This window comes from Rhinopithecus bieti, unplaced genomic scaffold (assembly GCF_001698545.2).
Source record: "Rhinopithecus bieti isolate Rb0 unplaced genomic scaffold, ASM169854v2 scaffold_13690, whole genome shotgun sequence".
Taxonomy (NCBI): domain Eukaryota; kingdom Metazoa; phylum Chordata; class Mammalia; order Primates; family Cercopithecidae; genus Rhinopithecus; species Rhinopithecus bieti.
In genome coordinates, this window is record NW_016807525.1 from 296,732 (window position 1) to 303,230 (window position 6,499).

General features: G+C 45.5%; 2 long non-coding RNA genes across 3 annotated transcripts in view; both read left to right on the forward strand.

The window, feature by feature from the left end:
* Positions 1 to 2,790, forward strand: part of LOC108536180 (uncharacterized) — a 53,296-nt gene extending 50,506 nt beyond the window's left edge. For both annotated transcript variants that reach the window (XR_001887441.1, XR_001887442.1), the window contains one exon: positions 2,750 to 2,790. This is a non-coding gene — a long non-coding RNA (uncharacterized LOC108536180). The remainder of the gene's footprint in view (positions 1 to 2,749) is intronic.
* A 39-nt stretch (positions 2,791 to 2,829) lies between these two features.
* The window catches only part of LOC108536181 (uncharacterized), a 13,965-nt gene continuing 10,295 nt past the window's right edge, over positions 2,830 to 6,499 (forward strand). Inside the window, exons 1-2 of the long non-coding RNA XR_001887443.1 lie at positions 2,830 to 2,873; positions 6,231 to 6,293. This is a non-coding gene — a long non-coding RNA (uncharacterized LOC108536181). The remainder of the gene's footprint in view (positions 2,874 to 6,230; positions 6,294 to 6,499) is intronic.

Sequence of the window (6,499 nt, forward strand, 5' to 3'; positions counted from 1 at the left end):
CTGAGGCAGGAGAATGGCGTGAACGCAGGAGGTGGAGCTTGCAGTGAGTCGAAATTGCACCACTGCACTCCAGCCTGGGCGACAGAGCAAGACTCCATCTCAAAAAATAAAACAAAACAAAAAAACTTGTATTTCTTTTCTTTCCTTTTTAGAGACAGGGTCTTGGTCTGTCGCCCAGGCTGCAGTACAGTGACATGATCATGGTTCACTGTAGCCTCAAACTCCTGGGCTTAAGCAATCCTCAGTCTCCCAAGTAGCTGGGACTACAGATGTGTGCCACCATGCCCAGCTAATTTTTTTATTTTTTATCATAGAGATGGGATCTTGCTAGGTTTCTCAGACTAAGCTCAAACTCCTGCCTCAGCCTCCCAAAGTGCTGGGATTACAGGCAGGTATGACCACCTGTGCGCAGCCACTAATTATTTTAAATAATAGCTTTATTAAAATATGATTCACATACCCTTCAATTTATTTATTTATTGAAATCTGCAATTCAGTAGGTTTTAGAGTATTCCCAGAGCTGTGCATCGATCACCACAGTTACTTTTAGAACCTTTCATTACCCTATAGAGAAATCTGCACCCCTTAGCCACTACCTCCTACTCCCCCTACCTGCCTTGGCCCCCAGCCTTAGGCAACCATTGATTCATTTTTTGTCACTGTAGAATTTCCTAATCTGGACAAATAGAATTGTACAATATGTGATCTTTTGTGGCTTTTTTCCCTCTTAGCATAGTGTTTTCAAAGTTCCTTTATGTCATAGTGTGTATCAGTATTTCATTCCTTCTATGACTGAATAATATTCCGTGCTAGAGACACACTGCATTTTGTTTATCTGTTCATCAGTTGGTGGACATTTGGGTTGTTTCCGTGTATTGGCCATTATGAATAATGCTGCTGTGAAGATTGCTGTACAAGTTTTTGTGCGGACATATATTTTTATTTCTCTGGGATATATGCCTAGGAGTGAAATTGTGATATTATATGATGACTGTATATTTAGCCTTTTGAGAAACTGACAGTTTCTTTTCTAAAGTGGCTACAACAGTTGGGTGCAATGGCTCACACCCGTAGTCCCAGCTACTCAGGAGGCTCAGCTGGGAGGATGACTTGAGCCCACAAGTTCAAGATCAGCCTGGGCAAGATAGTGAGACCCTGTCTTGATTTTTTAAAAAAATCCAATTAAAATGACACAAAAGAAAATACCCAAACAAAGTGGTTACACGATTTTATGTTCCCACCAGAATTGGTATGTGGGTTCAATTCCTCCACACTCTTTAGTGACATTATTTTTTTTTCCACACAGGGGCTTGCTCTGTCTCTCAGGCTGCAGGCCAGTGACGCCATCACAGTTCACTGAAGCCTTGACCTCCCAGGCACAAATGATCCTCGCATCTCACCTCTATGTAGCTGGGAATTATAGGTACATGCCATCCATGCCTGGCCTAATTTTTATATTTTTTTGCAGTGATGGGTTTTTACCATGTTGCCCCGGCAGTCTCTTATCCTGGCGAGTGATCTGCCCACCTCAGCCTCCCAAAGTTCTGGAATTACAGGCTGAGCTACCATGCCCAGCCTTCACCAACATTTGTTATTATCTGTTTTTTTTTTTTCTTTATATCTTAAAGCCATATAAGAACAAGTGTCTTCAATTATACTGAACAAAAAATATAAACCCAGGGCATTGGGAGTCTGAGACAGAAAGATCTCTTGATGCCAGGAGGTTTTTGTTTGTTTGTTTGTGTTTGTTTGTTTGTTTGTTTTGAGACAGAGTTTCGCTTTGTCACCCAGGGTAGAGTGCATGCAGTGGCATGATCTTGGCTCACTGCAACCTCCGCCTCCCAGGTTCAAGTGATTCTCCTGCCTCAGCCTCCTGAGTACCTGGGATTACAGGCACATGCCACTACTGCCTGGCCAATTTTTGTATTTTTAGTAGAGATGGGGTTTCGCCGTGTTGGCCAGGCTGATCTTGAACTCCTGACCTCGGGTGATTTGCCTGCCTTGGCCTCCCAAAGTGCTGGGATTGCAGGCATGTGCCACTGCACCTGGCCTGATGCCAGGAGTTTTAGACCAGCCTGGGCAACCTAGCAAGACCTTGTCTCTACAGAATATTTAAAAATTAGCCAGATGTGGTGGTGGCTGCCTATAGTCTCTCTCTCTCTCTCTCTTTTTTTTTTTTTTGTCACTTTTTGAGACATCGTCTGGCTCTGTCACCCAGGCTGGAGTGCAGCAGTGCCCATTATGGAACAGTGCATTATGGAGTGCAGTGGTGAGCCATTATGGCTCACTGAAGCCTGAAACTCCTGGGATCAAGTGATCAACCCTCCTACCTCATTCTACCAAGTAGTGGGGACCACAGGTGCATGCCACCCGGGTCTTGCTGTGTTGTCCAAGCTGGTCTTGAGCTCCTGGCCGCAAGCGATCCTCTCACCTTGGCCTCCCAAAGTGCAAGGATTACACATATGAGCCACCATGCCTGGCCCCTACCCTGCCTATTGAGAACCAAAAGAAGGATCCAAATTCTCTTTAGCTCAACTTGGGCCATTTCCCAATTGCTTCATCAGCAAGGAGCTGGTTATTGGGCTGTCAGGCCTCCCAAGCCACACAGAAATGAGGTGAGGGAGTTTTCCTGCTGCTCCACTCTGTGAGGAGTTGGAGGATGATGTTTACTCGTTTGCAGAGAGAGAGATGCCTTGTAGGCACCTTAGGATGGAGGGGACTCTGATTCCAATGTCCTTTTTTTCTTTAGAAGCAGGACCTTGCTCTGTCACTCAGGATGGAGTTCAGTTGTCCTATCATGGCTCATTGTAGCCTCAAACTCCCAGGCTGAAGTGATCCTCCCACCTCATCCTTCCCAGTAGCTGGGACTACAGGTAAGCACCATGACACTTGGGGAATTTTGGGGTTTTTTGTAGAGATGAGGCCTCACTATGTTGTCAGGGCTGGCCTTGAACTCCTGGACTCAAGGGATTTTCCTATCTTGGTCTCCTAAAGTATTGGTAATACAGGCATGAGCCATTGTGCCCACTATCTCTGGTTCTTAACCTTCTGCCTCCCTTTTCCACATTTAAGGAACACTTGTAATTACATGGGCTTACCCAGATACTGCCCGATAATCTTGTTTTAAGGTCAGCTGATTAGCAACATTAATTCCATCTGCACTCTTAATTCCCCTTCCTATGTATTTGTGCAGTGTAACATAGGACATGAGCTATTGCTGGGGGGTAGGGGGGTGTTGTTACCTTGGCCACCACAGTGACTATTTTGTGCCAGGTACTGAGCTAAGCACTGGTGAATTAAACATGAATAACACACACTCCCTAATCTCCATTCATTTATGGGAGGAGCACCTCGCTTCCCATGCTCCTGAGAATCTGGGGAGTCAAGGAGGGCTTCCAGGAGGAGATGATGCCAAAGCAGAGAAGTGACAGAGGAGCTGAAGCTACCCAGGAAGGGAGTAGAGGTTTAAGGGGAAGCGTATTCTAAGCAGAGGGCATCACCCACTTCAGAGGCTCCCAGAGGAGTGAGAGTGGGCATTCAGGGGGCAGATGAGGCTCAGTTGGACTCCACAGCAGGTAAAATGGAGAGGGGCAAGAACAGTGAGTCTGCCTTGGAATGCAGGGCAGAGCAGGGGCTGTTAAGGAGTTTGGACTTAATCCCTGAGGCAAGGAGAACTGATGTAAATGGGGGAAGAGTAACATGATGAGATTCATGGATTAGAGATATGGTCCAGGCTGCTGTGTAGAGAAGGCGTCAGGGAAAGCAGATGGCTCAGTGGGTGTACTGGAGACCTGAAGCAGGGGAAACACTGAGTTTAGGGAGAGTTTTTTAAAATATAAGAAGTTTGATTAGTTTAAATGATGGTGGGAAGGAGCTAAAAGCGGGGGATAGGTTAATGATAGGGGAAGTGGGAGGAAGAACTGACAAGTGAGGTTCCAGAGAAGGCAGAAGAAGAGGAGATTCCCATAGGGGGATTAGCACTTTCTTTTCTTTTTCTAAGACAGGGTCTCACTATTGCCCAGGAGTGCAATGGCATGATCTTGGCTCACTGTAGCCTAGATTTCCCAGGCTCAAGGGGTCCTCCCACTCCAGGCTCCAAGTAGCTGGAACTACAGGTGTACACCATGACCACACCTGGCTAATTTTTTCTTTTTTTGGTAGACACAGAGTCTCACTATGTTGCACAGGCAGGTCTCCAACTCCTGGCCTCAAGCGATCCTCCTGCCTAGGCTTCCCAAATTGCCGGGATTACAAGCTTGAGCCACCATGCCTGGCCTCTGCTAGTTCTGTATTTACTTTGTGTTTACTTTGTGCTAGAGTGTCCCTCATTATGCTGATCCTCTGTTAAAATTAATACCTTTTTTTTTTTTTTTTTTGAGATGGAGTTTTGCTCTTGTTGCCCAGGCTGGAGTGCGATGGCACAATCTCAGCTCACTGCAACCTCCGCCTCCGAGGTTCAAGCAATTCTCCTGCCTCAGCCTCCCAAGTAGCTGGAATCACAGGCATGCTCCACCACACCCAGCTAATTTTGTATTTTTAGTAGAGATGGGGTTTCTCCATGTTGGTCAAGTCTCTAACTCCTGACCTCAGGTGATCTGCCTGCCTCGGCCTCCCAAAGTCGTGGGATTATAGGCGTGAGCCACTGTGCCCAGCCAGAATTTAATACTTTTTATATTAAATTTACATATATATTTTTTTCTTTTATTTTTTGATACCGGGTTTTACTCTGTCGCCCACACTGGAGTGCAGTGGCACAATCTCTGCTCACTTCAACCTTCACTTGTCAGGCTAAAGCAATTCTTCTGCCTCAGCCTCCCAAGTAGCTGGGATTACAGGTATGTACCACCACACCCGCCTAATTTTTGTGTTTTTTGTAGAGACGGGGTTTCGTCCTGTTTCCCAGTTTGGTCTCAAACTCCTAAGCTCAAAGCGATCCACACGCCTTGGCCTCCCAAAGTGCTAGGTTTGAGCCACCATGCCCATTCTAGTTTAAACTTTTGAGAGGTTTATGTCTCCTGATTGGACTCCTACAAATACAGAATTGATGCTAGGAAGGATACCAGGAGATAGACCCACACAGATGGGATTTGGGCATGGGTTTGGTTATCCCAGGAGCAGTGCTGAGCTCCTTGGCCAGTGGGACATGGGATACTGGTGATTTCCAGGAACTGACCTCACAATGACTCAAGCTACCACTTACTGTTGATTGTGATGAAATGCCAGCTGAGGCATATGCCGTGTGAGCTTAGGGGTGCTACATTTGACCATGATGGCAGTAAAGATGACTCTGAAGAATGGCATGGGATGGATCCCTTTGAATGCACTCAAGCAGGGGTCTCCAACCACAGGGCCACAGAGCCAGAGATGAGCAGCAGGCGAGTGAGGGGAGACTTCATCTGTATTTATAGCCCCTCCCATCACTCGCATGACCACCTGAGCTCCATGTCCTGTCAGATCAGGAGCATTAGATTCTCCTAGAAGCACGAACCCTGTTGTGAACTGTGCATGTGAGGGATCTAGGTTGCACGCTCTTTATGAGAATCTAATGGCTGATGATCTGTCACTGTCTCCCGTCACCCCACTTGGACAGCCTTGATGCAGGAAAACAAGCTCAGAGATGCCACTGATTCTATGTTATAGTGAGTTGTATAATTATTTCATTATATATTACAATTAATAATAATAGAAATAATGTGCACAATATATGTAATACACTTGAATCATCCTGAAATCATTCCCTCCACCCCAGTCTATGTAAAATTGTCTTCCACAAATTCACTCTGTTTTTTTGGTGGAGACAGGGTCTTAATATGTTGCCCAGGCTGACCTCAAACTGCTTGACTCAAGTAATATACCCCTCTCAGCCTCCTAGAATGCTGAGATTATAGGCATAAGTCACCATGCTCAACCAAGACTGAGTTTCTTAAACCAAATAAAGATTAAGTGAGATTACTTGAGACCAGGAGGTTGAGACTGCAGTGAGCCCTGATTGTACCACTGCACTCCAGCCTAGGTGACAGAATGAGACTCTGTCTCAAAAAATAAAATAAAATAAAGTACAATAAAATATAAATTAACCCTTTGTAACATTCCTAGTAACTTTTCCTCCTAAGTGTTCCCCACAAGCCTTTGAATTTTGTTAAATTTTCACGTACCATTTAAAACATTTAAGAACTTATGTCTGTCTGTGTCATCCCTCTTTTCAAAAGAATGTCTTTTGTCACTTCCAGCTGGATCTACCATGAAAGACTTCAGAATCCAGGAAGAGAGACTGACTGCAACATGTTATTCAGGTACAAAAAGACTTGGACTATGACTCAGAAATGATCAAATAATAGTGCATGCATCAAGTGCAATGGGAAGCTCTTCTGGAGGGTGACAGAAGCTTCCAGTTAAGGTGATATTGAAGCCGGGTCCTGAAAGATGAGGAAGACTTGTATGAGAGTAGGGAGGGAAGGGGGAGGTGGAGGGATGGGGAATGGGCTGGGATGGGATGGAG